This window comes from Pelophylax lessonae (genome assembly GCF_965119305.1).
Source record: "Pelophylax lessonae genome assembly, chromosome: 5".
NCBI classification, from domain to species: Eukaryota; Metazoa; Chordata; class Amphibia; order Anura; family Ranidae; genus Pelophylax; species Pelophylax lessonae.
In genome coordinates this window covers 74,275,632-74,299,084 of record NC_138772.1, presented here as the reverse complement: position 1 = coordinate 74,299,084, position 23,453 = coordinate 74,275,632, and the positions used below count along the sequence as shown (strand labels likewise).

Below are 23,453 nucleotides of genomic sequence, written 5' to 3'. Positions count from 1 at the left end.
AGAAAGTCAAAGAAGTTTTGGCCTCCCGGTGCACAGTGGATTTTCCTATTGGGGGGTACCTGCTGGCACCTACTCAGTGTATAAACCAAGAGGACAATACAGGTTTACTTTAACTATTCGTTGAGTCAGGAAAAGTACGGTAGTTCTGGTTGGGAACTACCCATGGGATAGTATACAGCAATAAATAACGATACCCAAACAAGTATGGTGGAGTTTAAATGGCTACGGCCTTTATTATTGGTGTAAAATGTTATAACAAATAAAAAAAAAAAAAAAAAAGTATATGTGTGTGTATATGTGTATGTGTGTATATATATATATATATATATATATATATATATATATGTATGTATGTTGAATACTGAAACTTAATAACATCAAACGAAACAACATGGCCACTAAGTGCCGGTTCACACTAACGCAGCACGACTTCGGCGCGACTTGCACGGACTTCATATAATGAATGTCTATGCAAGTCGCTCCGATGTCGCCCCGAAGTAGTACAGGACCCTTTTTCTAAGTCGGAGCGACTTGAGTCGTTCCTATTAGAACGGTTCCCGTAGCACTGCATGGACCGCGACTTGTCAGGCTGACAAGTCGCGGTAGTGTGAACGGGCACCAAGACTCCTGTTGTAAAATGTATAACAACCGTATACATATATAACCATCCCCCTTTCGAAAGAAAGGTGACCAAACCACATAATAGCAAGGCCGCGACAGGGAGGGGGAGCTCACAGCTTGAAGGTCTTCAGGTACTGGCTATAGGTAACCATTTTTTGGTGCTTTTATATAGGGTCCCAGACCCTATCAGAAATTTTCAAAGGGTCATGTGATCTGTCCCTTTTTGGAAATTTTTATTACTATTCCAACTGCCTAATGAGGGAATTAATAAAATTGGGGGACAAACCTTTAATTTGGCTCTGCTGTAACTATCCCATGAGTCCAGGGGCCTTAAGCAGGCTCCCTATACTTTCATTCTTATTTGCCTTTTATAAAGAATCCATTTGCCGTTAGGATTTCTCGCGGTCTCCATGTATTGCATGTTGTAAAGTTTATCTTAACCCAGAAAAAAAATATATAATTTGTTGCTGCTTATCAATCCTTAGATGTGGTGGCTGCATTAGTTTTTCTTTTTCCTTCTTTTTTTTTTTTTATCTGATGATCCTCTCCGAAGTGGCAGTTAGACAGTTGAGACAAACCACTTAACACTGACAGCGGTTTATGTAAAAACAATGGTTTACTTAAAACCTTTAACTCAAAATGAAAACAAAAAAAACATATTTGGTAACTGCTTATGTTAGGCCTGGTTCACACCTATGCAGTTTGCTTTTGACCGGTTTCTGCAGTGCTTTTTTGCAGTGCGTTTTTGCATTTTTGCTGATGTGTTTTTGATGCATTTTTTTTTTGGGCCAATTTGTTGGGTAGATTAATAAAAGCAAATGGCTGCAAAAACGCACTACATGCTTTTCTGCAGGTTCTCCATTGAAATCTATTGAACAAAAAACAAACTGTTTTGCATCAAGGCTCGGTTCACATATATGCGATGCGGGAAGGCTGCGAATTCGCAGCCTGTTCCCGCATCGCACACGCACCCCCGGCAGTTCACACTGCCATATGCGATACGCTGGGGGTGTCAATGTAATCTTAACGACACCCCCAGTTTGATCGCATATCGCAGTGCGATCGTGCAGCTCGCACAGGATCGGATCGCACAAGTGTGAACCGCTGTGCGATCCGATTCTGATGCGGCTAGAAAAAAGGGTCCTGTGCGTGTTTGGAGCGGCTGCGGTGCGAATTTAGCCATACAAACTGTATGGCTAAACTCGCACCGCACAAGCCGATCGCATGTAATGTCGGAGCAGTGCGCTCCGATATTACATGCGAACCCTGCACACGCACAAGTGTGAACCGGGGCTTAAGGCCCGCTTCACACTGATGCGGTGCTGAATTTGTAGTAAATTCTGTGCAGTTTCCACACTGCATCAAAAGTGCACCCTGTGCATGTGAACTGCTGCATATGTAAAGTTACAAACACCCCAAAATTGGTTTGAAAAACGCAGTGTGATTTTCAGAATCAGGGTGTGAACAGATCAGATTTTGGTGCAGCAAAATAAAGGGTCCTGCGTGCGGGTTCACACTTGTGCGATGCAGGAAGGCTGCGAATTCGCAGCCTGTTCCCGCATTGCATCCGCACATCTGGCAGTTCACACTGCCATATGCGATATGCAGGGGGTGTCAATTAAATGTTAACGACACCCCCAGTTTGATCGCATATCGCAGTGCGATCTGACAGTTCGCACAGGATCGGATCGCACAAGTGTGAACCACTGTGCGATCCGATCCTGATGCGGCTGAAAAAAAGGGTCATGTGCGAGTTTGGTGCGGATACAGTGCGAATTTAGCCATACAAAGTGTATGGCTGAATTCACATCCGCACATCAGATCGCATGTAATGAAGAAGCAGTGCGCTCCGAATTACATGCAATCGCCGCAGCCGCACATATGTGAACCGGCATTGCATGTTTTTTGTGCAGATGCGGTGCCATCTAAGCCATACAAAATGAATGGCTCCAATCGCACTGCTGCAGAATCACATGTGATTTGAACACGAATGCGGTGCGATTCCTGTCTGCACCGGGCCTAAAATAGTCCCTGACCCTCTCAAAAAAGCGCAGGGGCTGAAAAAAGCGTAGATGCCACGATCCTGTCCCAAAGGCAAACAATGTTAAATGGACTGTGGGGCGTTTCTGCAAAAAGCACAAGAAAACGCATAGGCGTGAACCGAGCCTTAAAGAGGAGCCTCAGCCTGGTTCCAAAAAAATCAAAAGTCAGCCGCTACAAAAACTGTAGCCGCTGACTTGCAATAAACACTCCCCTGTCCAGGGATCCAGTGCTGTCCTCACCTGGGCCGGTTCTTCATAGGTTTTCGGGTCCTCGGAGCCAGAATATTAATTGTGCAAAGTTAGCTGTGACTCCTTGTGGCTTCTCACTGTGCACAAGCCACATCCCCCTAAGACCTGTAACGTTTGGGCAAACTTCCGCTCCGATTGCCTAGGTGAAGTGGAAGTGAGTACCAGCCAAAACTAGGTACCCCCCCCCAAAAAAAAAAATAATACGGGGGGGGGGGGGGGGGTTTGGGGAAAGAAAAGCGGAACTTCCCCTTTTTGGATGAAGTTCCACTTTTTAGTGCTTAGCTTGAGTTAGACTTGCATTTTTTTTTAACACTACCCTCTTCACAGGTTAAAAATGTTGCGGTCCATGGGTGGTGACATGCCTCCATAGATAGTGGAGGAGTGAGAGTAGCCACTAAGGAAAAGCTAAGGTTTCGGCGGAACGCCAAGTCATTGTTCAATTGTAGCCATATTGCGTCAATGATATCCCCACCGCCCCCACCCATTTGTTACATATGGCTGTGGGGCGGCAAATGTCAAGGCTGCAGATGTTTGGGAGGGTGGCCTGCTGTCATGCTGCTGCCCGAGCCGTAACTTATCCCCAGTAAGCACCCTAAGACAGGGAATGTGTTACTGGCCGGATCACAAGGTCAAAATAAAGTCTAAAAAGGAAAACTAATGCAGCCACCACATCTGGTAAGCTGCAATATATTACATATTTGTACTTGGGTTTAGATACTCTGTAGGTTTTGCTGTGCATGGGGGGTATGCCCTATTGTCTCCATTGTTTTTTATTTTTACTTGACAGCTGTAACATGTTGTAAGTTTCTGACAGGTAGATACATGGCACAGTTATAAGTTAAAGCCCAACTCCGGGCATTTAAAAATTCATCCCTGCTGCGCCCGCACTGCAAGGGTTAGCTGCTCTTTTTGTCTAAGGGGGAAGAGAAGCATTTTTACTTACCTGATCCTCCGCTCCACCTGCAGATGGCGCTCTCCTACGCTTTGGAGGTGGACTGTCGTCCCTTGATGTCGTCATGTCTATGTACCCTGCTTTGGTCTTAATGATGTCAGGACCCTAGACCCCTGAAGCATGGGGGTGAAGAAGCTATGGGACCAGTCTAGCTGTTCAATCTTCTAGACCAGTGTTTTTTAAGCTGCATCCCGTGGGCCAAATGTGGCCCTTTGCTTGCCTTTATTCAGCCCTTGGGGCACCTTTCCTTCCACTGACACAAACACGGGGGCACTATTCCTCCTACTGACACCAACAGTGGGGAACAACTCCGCTTACTGACACCAACAATGGGGCATTTTTCCTTCTGACGCCAGTGATGAGACCCTATTCCTCCCATTGACACCAATGATGGGACCCTATTCCTCCCATTGACACCAATGATGGGGCACTATTCCTCCCACTGACACCAATGATGGGGCACTATTTCTTCCACTGACACCAATGATGGGACACTCTTCCTTCCACTGACACCAATGATGGGACACTATTGCTCCCACTGACACCAATGATGGGACCCTATTCCTCCCACTGACACCAATGATGGGGCACTATTCATCCCACTGACACCAATTATGGGACACTCTTCCTCCCACTGACACCAATGATGGGACACTCTTCCTCCCACTGACACCAATGATGGGACACTCTTCCTCCCACTGACACCAATGATGGGACACTCTTCCTTCCACTGACACCAATGATGGGACACTCTTCCTTCCACTGACACCAATGATGGGGCACTATTGCTCCCACTGACACCAATGATGGGGCACTATTGCTCCCACTGACACCAATGATGGGGCACTATTGCCCGCCACTGACACCAATGCTGGGGCACTATTGCCCCCCACTGACACCAATGCTGGGGCACTATTGCCCCCCACTGACACCAATGCTGGGGCACTATTGCCCCCCACTGACACCAATGCTGGGGAATTATTCTATCCACTAATACTATATAATTGAATAATTGTCACCGTTACTTGTGCCCTCACATGACCGTGGCAACTGCAGATCAAGCAAAGGCTAAAATGGCAACTTCCTTGGCAGTGAAGAATAGGAGGGTTTAGTTCTGCCTCAGCTTCCAGACACCAACTAGCTTTAAGTCTAGCTATATCAAGGAAGTGCCTCTGATTGGTAATTGTGGTTTTTGGCATTTTGCGCTCTTAGCATTGCACTTTATATTGCCTTTATTAGCTCTGGTTCACACTGGTGCGGCTTTGAAATTGCACTACTTCAGCGTGATTTCAAAGCTGCAGATTTACGACTTCATTTACCAGAAGTCTATGCAAGTCACACTGAAATCAGAGAAAAGTACCTTTTCCATCACCGGGAATGGAACTGTTCATAACGCCGCAACTCATGCCACAGTGATATGAACAGTTCCATTGGCGGTAATGGAGTGCAACAGGTCATGCAATTTGGAACTGTCAAAATTGCATGCCAACACACCCCAGTGTAAACGACGGCTTATACTGCAAGTGTTGGGGGTCACACCTGATCCTCACCTTTCTGAATAGTGATGTGCTTTGGTCTGGTTTCAAACATAACTCCAGACGTCAGAGCTGCACCGCACTTCTCTGCAGAATATTTGAGGAAATCTATATTCGTTTATTCAGTTCTGTCTCTGCTCCAGAGATAAACTGGTGTTTCCTCTCTTATCTGTATATACAGAAGGGCCGGGAAGTAGCACATTGGCAGCCATGGCCAGGTTAGACGCTCTCAGCGGCCTGCGTGTGTGCTGCAGTTTGGTTGCACAGCGATCGGATCTTATAACCCAGATGTGACATTGAGGAGGTGATTTAAAGGGTTAGCACACCTTTACCAAAAAGCTACCTATGCAGGGGGGGGGGGGGAGGGGGCGCGCCGCCTGTAGGTAAAAATGAAACTGCAAGTTAAAGGGTAATTTCACTTTTGTGGGGGAAAAAAATAGCAAATAAAGAAAAAACAATATAGCGTTTACAATTTGCGACACAGATCTTATTGTAATTGGATGTTATTAAAGATTTCATTTTCAATCTGCGGCCACTGTAATTTTCTGTAAAATGCAATACAATATGGCTACCTGGAGGTGTTCTGTACACAGAATGTATACTGACCACACCCCAGAAACATCATTTCCTGCTTGTGTGATTGGCTCACTGATTTTCCCAGAAGTCAGAATTCAGGCATCCCTTGCAACATAAATGTCATTTTTGGTGAGATACTCCCAATAGAAATTCACGTCTAAAGGGATGCAGGCCCAGCAGATTTCCTCTTTGGTGCTTCAAATTTAAAAAAATCACAGGGAAAAAAAAAACGCACATGTTCTGAAACACTCCATGAGCTGCTCCCTGCTGGAGCCAACATTGCACTAGCCTGTGCGGTAAAACGCTGATGAATGTATGAACGGAGCCTTAAGGCTATGCACATGTAGGTGTTTTTCAACTCTAAGGATCAGCTCAAAAAACTCCCAACAAGACAAATCCTATTCATTAAAAATGGCCCCTGTTCACATCTGAGCGTTCCGACACCTTGAGCAAAACGCAGACGCTCCAAAAAGTACATGAGCTTCTTTTTGGGCAGATTACAGGCGTTTTTGTTAGATGTCTATGCCTTCCTCCAAAAAAATGCCTGAAAAACGCATATAAAATAGCAACGCCTAGATGTGAACGTAGCCTAAATGGGCTTCCAGCTCACTACAACGGGCTGAAAATCAGATGAGTGCCATGTAATGCAGTGCACAACAACATCCAGAACCTGCGTGCCATACATTGCTTTGTGCTTTTTTTTTTTTGTCTTTCAGTTTGTGCGTTCATTTTTTGCAGCATTTGGCGCTAGGTACAAAACTGCCAACGTCTTTATCTACATTTCTCCAGTGAAGATAACTGGCACACCAATGACGTGGCCCAGAGAGTCACCAGCTAGAAATCGGCAGAGAAAATACCCAGATAACTGGAGCTGCTACGAATCTTGGCTATACAATTGTAGCTGCTACTTGGAGCAACTCAGTACCAGAACAAACCTTCAGGGCCGCTTCACAGCACACGCAGTCCAGTGTGTTTTCTGTCTGCATCAGAAATGCTTGGACAGTAGAGTACATGGATTTCAGTGGCAAAGTTCACACCACTGCAGTGCCTTCCAGTACAGTCCAAAAAAGTAGAAGATATTGCATTTTTTTTCTGCAAGGAACTGCACTGGAACGTGGCAAAATGCATCAAAATCGCACCAGAATGTATTGCAGCAAAAAAAAAAAAGAACAGGAAACTTTGGGGGGAAAAAGAAACACACTGGAATGCACTAAAAATGCATCAAAAGTGCATATGCAGAAACCCATCCCGACTGCTTTTCTGTGTTGTGTACCATCCCCAAATGTCACGCTGCAGGCTGGTGGCACCATATGGTGGTAGATCTTCCCCGGCCTCCCACAGTTCAGTATTTTGATGCCCATGTGGCCAGTCACTTGGCCTTAAAGTGGTTGTAAAGGCTCAAGGCTTTTTTTTACCTTTTACACCCCCCCCCCCCCCCCACTCACCCAATACTTACTTGCCTCCCATCCATCCACACACCCAATACTTACCTGGGCCCCATCTTGATCCAGCAATGTGCACAAGAGCAGTGGCTCTTCCTTATTGTTGGCCAAGACACCAGTGACTCTTGCTGCTGTCAATCACAGCCAGTGAGCCAATAAAGTGAGCGGGGGGTGGGGCCAAAGCTTTGCTCCATGTGTAGATGGACACACGCCAGCGGGGGGAACAGAAGAGGAGAATTCGGGCTGCTCTGTGCAAAACCACTTCACAGAGCAGGTAAGTACAACGTGAAAACCATAAGATTCTCGCTCTCCGCATACAGAAGTGAAAACCTGCACAGGGCAGTACTAGAAGCCAATACCAAGTGAGATTCGGGTATCCAATGTTCTCCTCCATGAAGATTCCAGTTCACTGGCTGTCATACTGGTTCAGTGTCCTCAATAGTGGAGTCATGGAGTAGAAACCAGTATGCAGATCTGGCAATAAATCCCACCGCTGATCATGTGCACTGTACTAGAATTCATTTCACTTGCACCCCTAAGGTGATCCTGTATGCATTCATACAAGAGTCCTAATAGTGTGTGTGCTTTTCCTGCCGTTCTCAAATCCTGGAGTGTCACCCGTGAAATTTTAATCTGATTAGTGGATTGAAAGAAATATGATCGCTGCTTGCAGATGGCTGAGGCCATGAAACTTTAAATATCTTTTTTTTTTTTTTTTTCTTGCCTTCCCTGTAAATGGATAGAACGCTGTATAAATACCACATTCATAGAACTGATTGAATGCTTCATACTCTGAGAAGTGTAAGGTTTTAAAGTTGAACTGCATGAAAAGTAAAGACCCTCCCTTATAGTGGGGTCACACCGACACTGCAATGGTTGAATGTCCTCTTCTGACTAAGGGACACGAAAGGGCAGTTTTACTTCCCTGCAGGGCCTTCGGTAAGGGGGTAGTAGCGGTCCCAGGCCCCACCGCGCTCAGGCAGCAGGAGGATTGGGAATGTGGCACAGTATTTACTGGAACAAGTCCCCTATAGTTCCCCGCAGCAGCTGAAAGCCGACTTCTCTGCCTCTTCCTACTGCTGCTTTCAGCTGCTGCAGTGGGAAACTAAAGGGGATTGGTTCTAGTAAATGCCACCACTCCTGTCCAGGTTTCCCTTACTTCTGCCCGTACCCCCCCCCAGTGTGCTGCCCTGGTCCCCCTTGCAGCACCGCCAGCTTCCCATGCTGTGTTGTTAATATGTGAAAATATGTGACATAAAAAATAAAAATTGGAACTCCCGCTATTTTATTCTCTACGGCAGGGGTGGGGAACCTTTTTTCTGCCAAGGGCCATTTGGGTATTTATAAAACCTTTCGGGGGCCGTACAAAATTATCACCTTAAAAATGTGCCTGTTATATTTGGTCAAACAATTAATTAACTCACCCCTAATGTGATGGCTGCAACTGCTTCTCTTTGGTGAGGTGTGTGATGTTAGCTGGTATTGATGATGTTGCTACTGGCAACAGGTTTTCCAGGTTTGCGTCGGTCAGTCTGGAGCGCAGTCTGGCTCAGGCGGGTACTGCTGTGGGTACTGCTGGCATGTACTGCTGACTGGTATTGCTGTGGGTACTGCTGGCTGGTACTGTGCTGTGCTGTAGGTACTGCTGGCTGGTACTTTTGTAGGTACTGCTGACTCTGGCTGTCACTGCTGGCTCTGGCTAGTACTGCTGGTTCTGCTGTGGGTACTGCTGTGTGTACTGCTGGTACTGCTGTTAGTACTGCTGGCTCTGGCTGGTACTGCTGTGTGTACTGCTGTTAGTACTGCTGGCTCTGGCTGGTACTGCTGGTTCTGGCTGGTACTGCTGTGTGTGCTGCTGGAGGGAAATGCTGGCTAGGAGAAGTGTAGCAGCGCCACGCTGGAGAAAGAGGTGATGTTTCCTGTATTGGTCACAGGCGGAGTGCATTTGATATCACTCTGCCTGTGACTCACTCAGACTGTCATAACGGAGCAGGAACTATACAGGAAGCATTGGCTTCGTTCTGACAGATCAGCTGAGAGACACAGACTCAGCTGCATGGGGGGCCGGACCAGATGACTTTGGGGGCCGCATACGCCCCCCAAACCGTAGGTTCCCCACCCCTGCTCTACGGTCTGCTTTGAGAATATATGTTTGGGGGTTTTGCCTAATCTTCAGCCCTAAAATGATTTTTGAAACCTGCACAAAAAAATGCAAAAATCACTGACAGTAGAAGGGGTTAAAGGAAAAGAACAGCCAAAGCTCGTTTGGCTGTATTTCTCCTATGGATCACAGAAGTGCACTTTGTTCTGCACTCCTGTGACCTGTTTGCAGCAGACAGTGGGCTAAAGCCCTCTGTCGGCTGACAACGAGCTGGTCTAGACTCGGGAAAGATTGCAGCAATGAAGTCGGGATCTACACACATGCCTGGAATGACACCTAGTTTAGCCTCTTGATGAGCTGCTGAGAACCTGAGCCGGCCGCCCCCCGCCCCCCGCCCCCTTCACAGCTCAGTACTCTGAGGGGGGGGGGGCAGAGCAGAAAGCGGCGACTGCCAGTTACCAGCTCTCTGCTCAGGGAGCTATGAGAACCGAGGGATCAGTGGTGTTTGATCGCTCTTGGTGTTAGGGCTGGCGGGGGGACAGATGCAGCACCCACCTAGGGAGGTATGATTAAAAGAGAATTTTTTTTTTTTTTTTTTTTTTTTTAAGAACATTTCCCTAGTTCCTACTCTATAATCCTGAATAGGAAGGAAATATACTTGCCTATATCTGCTCTGTCCTGCTCTTCATCTCACACCAGCACTGTAGGACAATACTGGCATCTTTTTTTTTTTTGGAGAGGGGGAATGTAAAAAAACGAATGAATGTAATTTCATACTGTGCATGAATAAGATTAAACGCACGGCATCATGTGCGCAGTATCGCAATTTAGGTATGGGATTTCCCTGAGGATAATGGTGATGTTGGCATCTGTACAGCCGCAGCTACAGCACCACTGCCTTCAGGAAAACCAAAATTAAAAGGGGTATGTAAAGCAGAAAAACAGAATAAAATTCTTATTAGCATGCTGATGTGAAAATTTAGAGGGGTAAAGGTCCACTTTAACCACTTAAATACCGGGCACTTTCCCCCCTTTCTGCCCAGGCCAATTTTCAGCTTTTAGCGCTGTTAATGTTATACAATTTTGTAAATAGATACGTTTTTTTTCCTGCACTGATGAGGCTACACTGACAGGCACTTATGGGGTGGCACTGATATGTGGCACTGATAGGCGGCACTGATAGGCGGCACTGCTGGGCACTGATGGGTGCCACTGATGGGCACTGGTGGGCAATAATGGGCACTGGTGGGGCGCACTGAAAGATGGCAATGATTGGCACTGGTGGGCAGCACTGATGGGGAGGGCACTGGCGGGCAGCACTGATGGGGAGGGCGCTGGTGGGCTCCCTGAGCCCTGATTGCCATCCCTGGTGGCCATGGTGGGCATCCCTGGTGGTTTTAGTGGCATCCCCCCCCCCCTAATGATCTGCACTGGTAATCAATGCTCTGATTACCAGTGCAGACCCCCCCCCTGTCAGGAGAGCCACCGATCGGCCCTCCTATACTCATGCCTGTCAGGCACGAACTAAGGAAAGCCGATGAACGGCACTTCCTATTTACTATGTGACCAGCTGGTCACATGGTAAAGAGCCTACGTCAGTACCGAGATCGGAGATGCAGTGTGTTAGTGTCACGCCGCTGCACCGATCGCCGCTCTGCGCGCCCCCTGTTCCCAGGGTTCCGATATGGGACCATTAGGCCTCATGCACGCTAGACCTTTTTAACGCTGCTGTTAGGGGGGTATGTTAATGTGTGTGTCCATGGTATGTTCATGTATGTGTCCATGCTGCACATAGCAGCGGCGTTGTGACTGAAAAAATGCTTGATGCACATAAACTCTAGGTGCATTTACAAGCGTTTTTCTGCTAAAACACTGCGGCCTGGAGGTAAGTCGTCTTAGAGATGACCAAACGCCCCGTGTGCATGAGGACTTGCGGTTTCGTTTATTTATAAATTATGCAGCATTTAGGATTAAAGTACACTTTCCGTGTTTGCAGGTGACACCGAGCTATGTAGTGTAATCCAATCAGTGGAAGATTCTCCAGTTTACACGCTGACCTAGACATTCGGGGTGATTGGGCGTCTACAATGGCAAACAAGGTTCAGTGTGGAGAAATATCGGCTTATGTGTGGTAGGACTTGGCATATAGAAGGGGCAAAACTTAGGCAAGCAATCATTTAGGGGTGTCAAACTCCATTTTGTTGAGGGCTGCTTCAGCATTATGGTTGTTCTCAAAGTTCTGGTTGTATCTGTAAGATTATTGGAAAGGGGGCAAAATTAGCCCCCCTTTCATATGGGCTGGTGGAAGGGGTTAAAAGAACTTAGGATAATGAGGCCCATAGCTCTCCTCAGCCATTTTCCCGCCAGAAGGAGTTACCAGGCAGTTTAGTGGTTGTTTAGAAAGAACAGGTGGTTGTTAGGCAGTTTAGGTTCTCTCTCTAGGGAATCAGCGAATGAGCCCCTTCTCCGCCCGCTCACCTCAGCCTATGGGGTGGAGGTTACCTCAGGAAGAAGCATATTTAAGCTGCCTCCCGCCCCTCAGGGGCTCACATCTCTTCAGACCTTCCATCTGGATTTTTCTTTTGCTTGGACTTACCTGCTCCTGGTACCGATTTTCGGTCGAATATGTCCCTCATTCGTCAGCTGCTGGAGCGTGCGGGAGAAGAGGGCGGTGAGGAGTGGCTCCGGAGATGTCTGCAGTTACCCAGGACTGTGGAAGCGGTGGAACCTTCGGAGACCGTGTCTGCGGTGGCGGCAGAGGATGTCGGTGGCACTGCAACCGGGTCGGAGTTCACGGCAAGTCAGGTGATGTCGGGCCCGCCGGATGTGGACGCCAGTCACCGGTCGGGTGACGTCGGCGGAGATGCGACGTGGCAAGGCATTTCCGGGGCAGTCGGCCCTGAGAGGAGGAAGCGGACACCGAGGAGACGGTACTCGCCGGTGGAATCGAGGCGCCCGGCCGGGCGGAGGGCGGAGAGCGCGGACCGGAGAGGACGTCCGGCGGAGGCCGCTGCGGGCCGTAGAAGCGGATCGGCGGGGTCAAGACGGTCTGAGCCCACACAAGCAGGAGTCAGAGCTGGAGTGAGGCCGCCTGTTGCTGCCCAAGGTGCGCCCCTCCAGGCCGGCAGCCAGCCATGCATCCCCCATCAAGAGGCACAAGTGGAGGAGTCCGAGCCAGAGGATCCGAATCCCCCCAGAAGACAGGCTGTCCCGGGTGGTGAGTTGCCGGGAGTCAATAGCCCGAATACCTTTTTTAAATTGTTCAGAGATTTCTGCCAGAATTCCCCCTTACCAAGAGCAGGGGAAGGGGGGCCAGAGGTTAGTGAGGTGTGGGCGCCCCCTAGTGTCCAAAGTAGAGGTAGTCTTTTTGAACTGGCTAAGACACAAAATCTCCCCGAATCGGTTCTGAAGGAACCCATGACTTGTACAGTGTCACCCCTTGGTATGCATTTACCGGACTCCTTAAAGGAGCGGATATGGCAAGGGGTTTATATAGATTTATTGTCCCTTTTGCCTTCCTCTAGGGATTTTATGACAAAAGGTGACAAGGAGGAGGAACATGATAGAAAGCGCTTTATCCCTAAGTCTATTTTCAACTGGATTCAGGCTTTCTGCATATACTCCTCTGTTATGTGCGAAAAATTCCCAGAAAAAAGCGTGGGTTTGTTTCATCATGTCGAGATCATTCTCGAAGCTTATAAGGGGTTCGGGGGGGTATCGTGGTTTAACTACGATGTAGCCTTTAGACAAAAGATGGCAGTGCATCCAGGTCTGTCCTGGGGTGCTAAGGATGTGGGACTTTGGTTGGATTTATTTCTCCCCCAGCGGTCCTTTCAGCCCCGGGCAGCACCTGGTGCGCAGGTGCCCCAACCAGCAGCTCCCTCGGCTTACAAGCGGGGGATCTGTTTTGCGTTTAATGATGGGCAGTGTCGATGGCCGGGTACTTGTAAATACCGGCACGAATGCGCATTTTGCGCCGGTGCTCACCCAGTGGCCAAATGCTTCAGACGAATGGCGGGGGCTCAACAAGGGAGTGTTCCAAAAGGCCCGAACGCCGGTGAAGCTAGCAGAGCTGCTGCCGTGGCTACAAATATACCCCGACCGCTGGAAGGCGGATCTGCTAATTGATGGTTTTAGTCTAGGTTTCCGACTTCCGCTATTTGCGGGTCGGGGGTGTGCTATGGTTAACAATCTGCCATCTGTTGTTGGTATGTCCCATGTGGTGTTTGAAAAGATTAATAAAGAAATAGATGAAGGAAGGTTTGTGGGTCCGTTCTGTTCCCCCCCTTTCGATGACTTTCGGATATCCCCTATAGGTATCGTTCCTAAAAAAGAGCCGAATGCTTTTCGTTTGATCCATCACCTGTCGCATCCGCGGGGTGATTCTTTAAACGATCAGATTGACTTGGACGAGGCATCGGTGCATTATTCGACTTTTGAAGATGCTCTATGTATCGTGAAAGGTTTGGGTAGGGGGGCATTACTGGCAAAAGCGGACATCAAGTCCGCTTTCCGTTTGCTGCCTCTGCATCCTTCCTGTTTCAGCTCTCTAGGTATATTTTTTGAAGGACGATATTATTTTGACAGGTGTCTTCCTATGGGGTGTTCGCTTTCCTGTTTTTATTTTGAGTGCTTTGCCACTTTTTTGGAGTGGGTGGTGACGCAGGTGACAGGTAAGTCCCAGGTAATTCACTATCTGGATGACTTCCTTTTTATGGGGAAAGCGAACACCCCTGATTGTGAGTTCATTCTTAATTCTTTTTTCATACTTTGTGAGAATTTTGGCATCCCATTAGCGGGTGAAAAGACGGTGGGGCCTTGCACCTGTATCGATTTTTTAGGCATCACCGTGGATTCAAATCTGATGGAATTTCGGCTGCCGCAGGAAAAGATTCGACGGCTGAAAGGTATGTTGTACTTGGTAATGAGAAAAAAGAAGGTATGTCTGCGAGAGATGCAGTCTCTTCTGGGGTTATTGGCGTTTGCCTCCAGGGTAATACCTGTGGGTAAGGCTTTTTCCAGGAGACTGTACCTCTCAATATCGGGTTTGAAGTCCCCCTCGGCGCACGTCAGAGTGACGCATGATATGAGGGAGGACATATTGGTATGGCTTCAGTTCCTGCTTCATTTTAACGGTAGAGCCGTTTGGCAAGAGGAGTTCGTTTTGGATTCGGATTTCAGGCTCTTCACTGACGCTGCGGGCTCGGTGGGCTTCGCCGCAATCTGGCGGACCCATTGGTGTGCGGAGCGTTGGTGCGAGAGATGGAGGCGATCTAAATTAATTAAAAACATTGTGTTGCTGGAACTGTTCCCGATTGTGGTGGCGTTGGAGGTTTGGGGTGATTTCTTTAGGAACAGGCGTTTGATGGTTAGTACGGATAACAAAGGTGTTCTGTACGCCATCAATTGCCTGTCCTCTAGGTCTCCGCCGGTCATTGCTTTGCTCAGGTACTTGGTTTCACAATGTTTAAGGTTGAACGTGTGGATTAAGGCTACTCATGTTCCTGGAAAAAGCAATGACCTGGCGGATTCTTTATCTCGTTTCCAGGTTCAGAAATTCTTTCAGCTCCTCCCAGAAGCGGATTCTGTAGGCGTGCCTTGCCCGACTCACCTGTGGGATTTGGTTTAGAGCTGGTGATGGAAAATGTACAGCATTCCTTGGCGCACAGCACTTGGTCGGGATACCAATCGGCGTTTGCTGTGTGGCTGTCCTTTCTTGCTTCAGTGAACAGCCCTCGGGAGTCCTTCTCAGAGGAGTTGGTCCTGTTTTTTCTGAACTCGCTTTTTGAAAAGGGGTACTCCTGGTCGCATATCAATAAGCTGCTGGCAGGAGTTTCCTTTTTTGTAAAGTTGCGGGGTCATCCGGCTTGCGCGTCTTTTTTCTCAGTCCAACAGGCAATGAAAGGTTACAGGAGGAGAACGGCTCATCCGGATTTGCGTCGCCCTGTCACTTTGGACATTTTACAAAGTCTATGTTCAGCAGTGTCGGGTATATGTTTTTCGGCGTATGAAGCCATATTGTTCAGGGCAATTTTTTCTTTGCTGTTTTTCGCGGCGTTGCAAATATATCTGAGCTGATTCCGGTTCGCGCGGTTGCTGGCTCGGGACTTAAATTTACAAATGTTTGCTGTACAGCGGACAGAGTTAGTGTGTTTCTGGTCAAATCTAAAACGGATCAGAGGGGTTTGGGACATTGGTGCCACCTACACAGGTTTAGGGGTTCTCCGGTTTGCCCGGTGATGCTGGTTTCAGATTATTTAAGGGTCAGGGAGGGTGATAATGTATATTTCCTGATCCATGCGAATGGTAAGACACTTACTAGATACCAATTTGATTTTGTGTTTAGGAAGTGTTTACAGTCGCTTGGCCTGGGCCAGTTGCGGTTCTCGTCCCATTCATTTCGGATCGGGGCGGCAACTGAGGCGTCAAGGGCAGGTTTGGAGGTGGGATTGATTAAAAACATTGGTAGATGGAAATCAGATTGTTACACCTCTTATGTTCGCCCTAACCTCGTTTTTGCTCCTTGCAGGTAATCCATTGCAGGTGTGGATTGTGGGACACTCTTTTGTGTTCTGGGCACAGCAACGAGCGAGGCAACGGATATATTCCGAAATCCTTGGCTTGGACCAACATCGTTTTCAAGTTTCCTGGTTCAGTAAGAGAGGCATGAGATGGGAGGAGTTATTACCTAGCATGGAGAGTTTGTTTGAATCCCAACCCCCTCCTGACATTCTGGTGGTACACTTGGGGGGGAACGATATAGGAAAAGTGAGAACCCTAGATCTGATTTTTAAAATACGGGACGACCTGCACAGTCTGAAGCTAAGGTTCCCCGAAATGGTAGTGATGTTTTCGGAGATTGTGCACAGGCTGGTCTGGTCGTCCGGTCGTTTGCGTTTTCATGGTAAAATTAAAAAGCGTGTTAATCGTGCTTTGGAAAAGTTTTTGGCACAGGTGAATGTATTATCGTACAGGCACTCGGACTTGGAAGGTGGGGTTCAAGGTCTTTACCGGGGAGATGGCGTTCACCTCTCAGGTATTGGCCTCGACATATTTAATGCAAACTTGGGTTCGTTAATTGAATTGGCCGCGCTTCGGGGGTGTGGTGACAGGCAATGAGGTATTGCCTGTCTTTTGGATGGTGATCAAATTGTTTTGATCTTATGTGAATGACAACCCGAGTTTTTATGACTGGGTTGGTCTGTTTATTTATATTGATATTTATAAAGATGGTTTATGTTATTTTGAATACCAGTCAATAAAGAAGCCGCGGCCGTTTTTTACCAAAACTATAGTCCGAGTGCCTTATTTATTATAAAAAAAAAAAAAAAAAAAAAAAAGGGGGGTATTGTTTATACAAGTTAAGTTTTAAGATATAAGGTGATATAAGGTAAGTTTAAGATTGCACAATCTCCTTCCTACCATCCCATATTGGAAAGGGGGCAAAATTAGCCCCCCTTTCATATGGGCTGGTGGAAGGGGTTAAAAGAACTTAGGATAATGAGGCCCATAGCTCTCCTCAGCCATTTTCCCGCCAGAAGGAGTTACCAGGCAGTTTAGTGGTTGTTTAGAAAGAACAGGTGGTTGTTAGGCAGTTTAGGTTCTCTCTCTAGGGAATCAGCGAATGAGCCCCTTCTCCGCCCGCTCACCTCAGCCTATGGGGTGGAGGTTACCTCAGGAAGAAGCATATTTAAGCTGCCTCCCGCCCCTCAGGGGCTCACATCTCTTCAGACCTTCCATCTGGATTTTTCCCCTCCCGCCCTCCCCTGGTTTGTCGCGGCTTCAATAAATTGTCTGGTTTGGGTCACCTCTAGTTATAGAGGGGGACGTGTATTTTTGTTATATGATGTTGATTATGATAATGTATGGTGGATGGTGATCAAATTGTTTTGATCTTATGTGAATGACAACCCGAGTTTTTATGACTGGGTTGGTCTGTTTATTTATATTGATATTTATAAAGATGGTTTATGTTATTTTGAATACCAGTCAATAAAGAAGCCGCGGCCGTTTTTTACCAAAACTATAGTCCGAGTGCCTTATTTATTATAAAAAAAAAAAAAAAAAAAAAAAAGGGGGGTATTGTTTATACAAGTTAAGTTTTAAGATATAAGGTGATATAAGGTAAGTTTAAGATTGCACAATCTCCTTCCTACCATCCCATATATAAATGTATCTAGGGCATATAGGTGCAGGAACTCAACCACGCCTCCCCCCCAAGCCGCAAGCTGCATCAAATGGTGGATGTGGCCAAATTGCAGTGGGAGGATCTTAAAGGGGCAATAAATACCAAGAGTGCGTTATGTGGAGTTCAGGAGGTGCGCGCGCGGAGTTCAGGGGGTGCGCGCTGCGTGCGCGGAGTTCAGGGGGTGCGCGCGATGCGTGCAGGGTGCGCAGAGTTCAGGGGCGCGCAATGCGTGCAGGGTGCATGCACAAGTTCAGGGCTGCGTGCAAGGTGTGCTGAGTTCAGGGGTGCGTGCGGAGTTCAGGGGTGCACGCTGCGTGCAGAGTGTGCAGGGTTCAACTGCTTTCACAGGCTGTCCATTTCTCACTTCCACCCCTCCCCCTGGGTGTGAGAGCCACATAGAATGGACTGGTGGGCTGAATTTGGCCCACGGGCCTTGTGTTTGACACTTGTGCCATAGATGTTTTGATTTTCTTTCCTGCAGCCACGGGTGGAAGGAAAGCAAATCATTTATTCCCGGACTGTGTCGATGGGGGGGGGATGGGGGGGGGGGAGAATCCCTCAGCGCTATTGTGTTTTGTGCCATGGGGGCAGGAAGCCTTCCCGGCTGGCAGAACACAATGATTACTGCTAGCAACTATAGCCGCCAGCAGCAATTGCATGTCAAAAATTTGACAGGTTGGTTGTACTGAAATTGATCGATGGATCGACTTGAGTACAGCCAGTCTGCCCATACATGGATAGAATCTCGGCTGGTCCCTGCTGAGATTCGATCCATCTATGGCCAGCTTAACTCTAGAGCCCGCACTTATTTAATTTATTTGTTTTAATGTATTTTTTTTTCATAAAACTGATTATAAAATCCTAACTCGAGATAATTTAGTTTGGTAAAGCACTGTGTGTTTGCAATGATTTTTATTTTGGAAAAAAATGTTTTTTACCTCTTTTTTACTCAGTGCTGCTGATCCTTCCGAGCCTTTTCATCCACTTCATGTCTACATGCACTCCCTCCATGGGTGGTTGCACATTATTACTTGGGCTTCATTCATACTTGTGCGACTTGTCATGCAACTTTGGGCATCAAAGTAGCATGACCCGTCACAGCCCATTCTTTTATATGGCACCCGTTCAAATCGGGCGACTTAGAAAAGCTGCCTGCACTACTTATGATGCAAATTTGATCCAGACAATGTAAATTTGGATCAAAGTCGCATCAGAAAGCCTGCAACTTTGGAGTTGCGCAAGTGTGAATGGAGCCTAAGGACTAGTCTAATACCGATAATGACTGAGTATGCCTATGAACGGAGCATTTTACCTGGACGCTTTTAGACAGCCTACGACCGGCCTTTCACATTGCATAGCAGAAAAAAGCGATTTTGACATTGCGTTTTTAATGCTATTCTGCATGTCACCTATGTTTGTTTGGCATCTAAAAAGAAGCGCCTGCCTAATTGCAGGAAACAAGCTTCACGCGATTTGTGGAGGTGCCACTGCTGCGCGATCGTTGCAACAGAATCGCTTCTCTTTTGGGGTGCCATTGAAGGATAATGGCACCCCAACGTGCACAGTGCATTGTGCTGTGATTGCCACCTGATTTGGGTTTGTGGGCAGAATCGCAGCGTTTCGGCCCATGATCCCAAATCACGAGGTGTGAAGCGGGCCGAGCCGCGCATATGTCGAGGTGAAGATACAGAAGAACAGTTGGTAGAAAGGGACAAAGCATTATTTTCCTATAATTAGAAATGCCCGGACAATGATCTGCACAGTAGGGTTACTGGGTATTGTTTTAATGAAATCTGTAGAATTAAAGAGATTAAAACCTACTGAGCATTTGGATTTCCGGTAACCTGTAAGGCCGACCATACACGGTTCGAATCTCGGCCAGTTCAACGTGTAATGGGCAGACTGAATGTACCAAGTCGATTGATCGAACAACTTGGGTACACCCAGCTTGCCGGATTCTCTTGCGATTTATAGATAGCGGCTGCTTTAGCCTCTGGCTATAATTATGGTCTTCTCCCTGTGGGGAGAAGACCATTGCTGATTCCCCTGTCAGCATTGTCTCTGTTGATGGGGGAATCGTGCAAATTTTTTTTCCTGCAACCCGTGGAAATTTGCACAGTGTATGGCCTGCCTTAGTTGATCAGGTGATTGGGTTCACAGCTACTTTAAAGGGATTGTAAATGATTACCTTGTATAACAACCCATTTAGTTTAAAATAGAAATGAAAGGAAAGAAAAATTTGTATAGATATGAAAAAACATTATACATTTTTTTTTTTTTTTTTTTAAGGGACCACATTCCCTCTGTTCTCAACTGCATAAATGCTGGGGAAGGAGGAGAAGCAGCAGTACACTGAGCTTCTTAGTGAATGGCTATGTGGTGGGGGCATGTCTGGACAAATCTGATCATTGGAGGAGAGTACACTTTAAAGTGATTGTAAAGCCTCAAGGTTTTTAACCTTAACCACTTGCCGACCTTGGCAATAGCCAAATGACGGCTACAGCGCGGTTGGCTTATTCTGGGAGGGCATACAACGACATCCTTCCAGAATGGCGCGCACATGGAGATGTCCCGTGCTCGCCGAGTCCCGGGGACCCGCCGCATCACGGATCGTGGTAAAATGCCAATGACAGCAGCCCTTTACCACGTGATCACTCCGTCCAATGACAGAGTGATCACTTGCCAACAAACCGGTGCATGTCCGGTTCATTTCTATCCTCTACTCGCACATTGTACACAGCGATCGGTACAGTGTGCGATGAAAGGAGAGAAACTGCAGCTGCACTCCTCCTCTGCCACATCAGTGCCACATCCATGCCATGTCAGTGCCACTACAGTGCTTATCAGTACCTCACAAAATTGTAATGGGAAGTCAGGAAATGACGGTGCTCCCTGCATGTTGGGTCTCTGTATGTGACTAGGCTGTGTAAAAGTCTCACACATGTCGTATGATAGCCATACTCAGTAAGAGTAGCAGAATGTATTTTGGGGTGTCATTTTTGCTATGTACATACTATGTGTTAGAAATATCTTATAAATGGACAACTTTGTGTAAAAAAACAAAAATGCGTTTTCATTTTCTTTTCACATTTTCCAAAAACTTGTGTGTAAAAAAAAAAAAAAAAAAAAGACTCATAATGCCTCCTAGATCATGTGTTGGGGTGTTTGCTTTAGAAAATGGGGTCATTTCGTGGGCGTTTCCGTTGTTCTGGTGCTCCAGGGCCTTCAAAAGTGTGATTGGTTGTCCGGAAATGATGTGTAATTTTTGCTTTTAGAACACCTGGAGGTGCTACTGGGATGTTGGGCCTCTCAATGTGGCCAGGCTGTGGCAAAGTCCCACACATGTAGTATCACCATACTCAGGAGGAGTAGCAGAATGTATTTTGGGGTGGCGTTGCAAGTATGCCAATAAAGTGTGTGTGAAATAACTTGGTAATATGACCATTTTGTGAAAAATAAAAAAAACTAAACAAAAAATCTTAATTTTGCAAAGAATTGTGGAAAAAAATTACAACTTCAAAAAAACTCCCCATGCCTCTTACTAAATACCTTGGAATGTCTACTTTCCAAAAAGGGGTCATGTGGGGGTATTTATACTTTCCAGGCTTGTTAGGGCTCTTTCACACGGGCGTTCCGTATGTCCGTATATCACCCCATCCGTTTGCGGGTGATATATGGACATAATGCATGTCAATGGGATTGCGGATGACCATCCGCTGACATCCGATTTGTGTCCTTTCAGTTCTGTTCCGTTCTTTGGAACGAAATGGAACAGAACCCTGTTTTTCTTCCGTTAAAAAAACGGAACTGATGCAAAATCGGATGTCAGCGGTGTCACCCGCTGACATCCGCAATCCCCATAGACATACATTATGTCCGTATATCATCCGCAAACGGATGGGATGATATGTGGACATACGGAGCGGATGTGCACATATATACATATATACATACGGAGTGAAAAAAAAAAAGTGCCGCAGCGGAAGAAGAAATCGGAGCAGCTGTGTGAAAGAGCCCTTAGGCCCCTTTCACACAGGTGGACCATTCAGATCCGCCTGTCCGTTTTTTGGCGGATCTGAACGGTCCCCCCGTGCATCCCTATGGGGCATCGGATCATCAGCGGAGACATGTCCGCTGACATCCGATCCGTCAAATCTGGACGGATGGAGACCCTATTTTCCATCCGTCCAGCGGATCGGATGATAACGGGGCGACGGTCCGTTCCCATCAGATTCCCCCATAGAGATGTATGGGGAACTGACAGCTGTGTCTCCGCACACAGCATGGAGAACAGCTGTCATCCTCCTGCTGAGTGGGGGATCGGCGGATCGATCCCCCGCTGAGATAAACGGAGTCCGTCCGACGGATGGATAGTGTGAAAGAGCCCTTAGGGTCTCAAGAAATGAGATAGGCCGTCAGTACATCAGGTGTGATGAGTTTTCAATGATTGGTACCATAGCTTGTAGACTCTATAACCTTCACAAAGACAAAAAAATGTATACTTATTTGGGTTTTTTTTTACTAAAGATATGTAGCAGTATAAATTTTTGCCAAAATTTATGAAGAAAAATTACTAAATTCGCAAAATTTTAAAACTGAAACGAAGAAAAATGCATTTTTTTACAAAATTTTCGGTCTTTTTTCATTTATAGCGCAAAAAATAAAAAATAAATTTTGATTAAATACCACCAAAAGAAAGCTCTGTTAGTGTGGAAAAAAAAAGGACGAAAATTTCATATGGGTACAGTGTTGCATAACTGAGTAATTGTCATTCAAAATATGAGAGCACTGTAAGCTGAAAATTGGTCTGGTTAGGAAGGGGGTTTAAGTGCCCAGTGGGTAAGTGGTTAAAGTGGTTGTTGAACCACTTCTATAAAATAATCTAATCCCATCTGTGATAAAACACTAAAGTGCTCCTGTGCCTGTGTTATAGAAAAAATATGCGATCTGTACTTTTATCAGAGCGGCTCCCAGCGATCAGCTGACTCCTCGGCTCTCTTCTCTGCCCAGCTGACAGCTCCAGTGGGCGGGGCAGAGAACTGCAGCTGACGTCAGCCGGGGAGGAGAGGAGCAGTCACGTGATTGCCAGGAGCCGCTCTGATATAGGTACAGATCTGCAAATTTTTTCTATAAAACAGGAACACTTGGTGTTACATTACAACATTACAGAGGGGATGGGATTATTTTATATTTTATATTAAACAGGCACCTATAAAAAAAAAAAAAAAAAAAAAAAAATAAGTCAGCAGCTACAAAAAGTGTAGCTGCTAACTTTTAAAAAACAGCCACTCAGCTGTCCAATGGTCCAGCTGTGAGATCACTGCAGCTGTCTTCCTCCTCCGTCCTCCCTCGGCGGCGCCAACATCTTCACTTTGGGCACCCGGCTGTGACAGCTTGCAGCTTCGCAGCCTGGCACCTACTGTGCATGCGTAAGTCGCGAAGCGCATCCTGTATTGGCGGATGCAGTCTTCTGGGACCTGTCAGTGTCTCAGAAGACTACAGGGGGAGGGAGCAGGTACCTGTCAAAATCTGGTAACTGCCCCCCCCCTCCCCCCTCAGCTGCAATGTGCAATTAGGCCTTTTAAGGAATTTTATCTTTATGTTGAACTTACACTTTATATAGCAACCTGTTGTGTCCAATATGACTGTTGATATACTATTTGGATCCCCTTTTTAATATTAATTTTTTATGTTTTACTATGTCCCACCTGCGTTGTGGGCCTTATCCTTGATGTCTTTCTTTGCCT

The 23,453-nt window shown here is 46.8% G+C and overlaps 1 protein-coding gene across 1 annotated transcript in view; it reads left to right on the top strand.

The window, feature by feature from the left end:
• Positions 1 to 23,453, top strand: part of LOC309555875 (phosphatidylinositol 5-phosphate 4-kinase type-2 alpha) — a 256,610-nt gene that overhangs the window by 2,669 nt on the left and 230,488 nt on the right. The window lies entirely within an intron of this gene.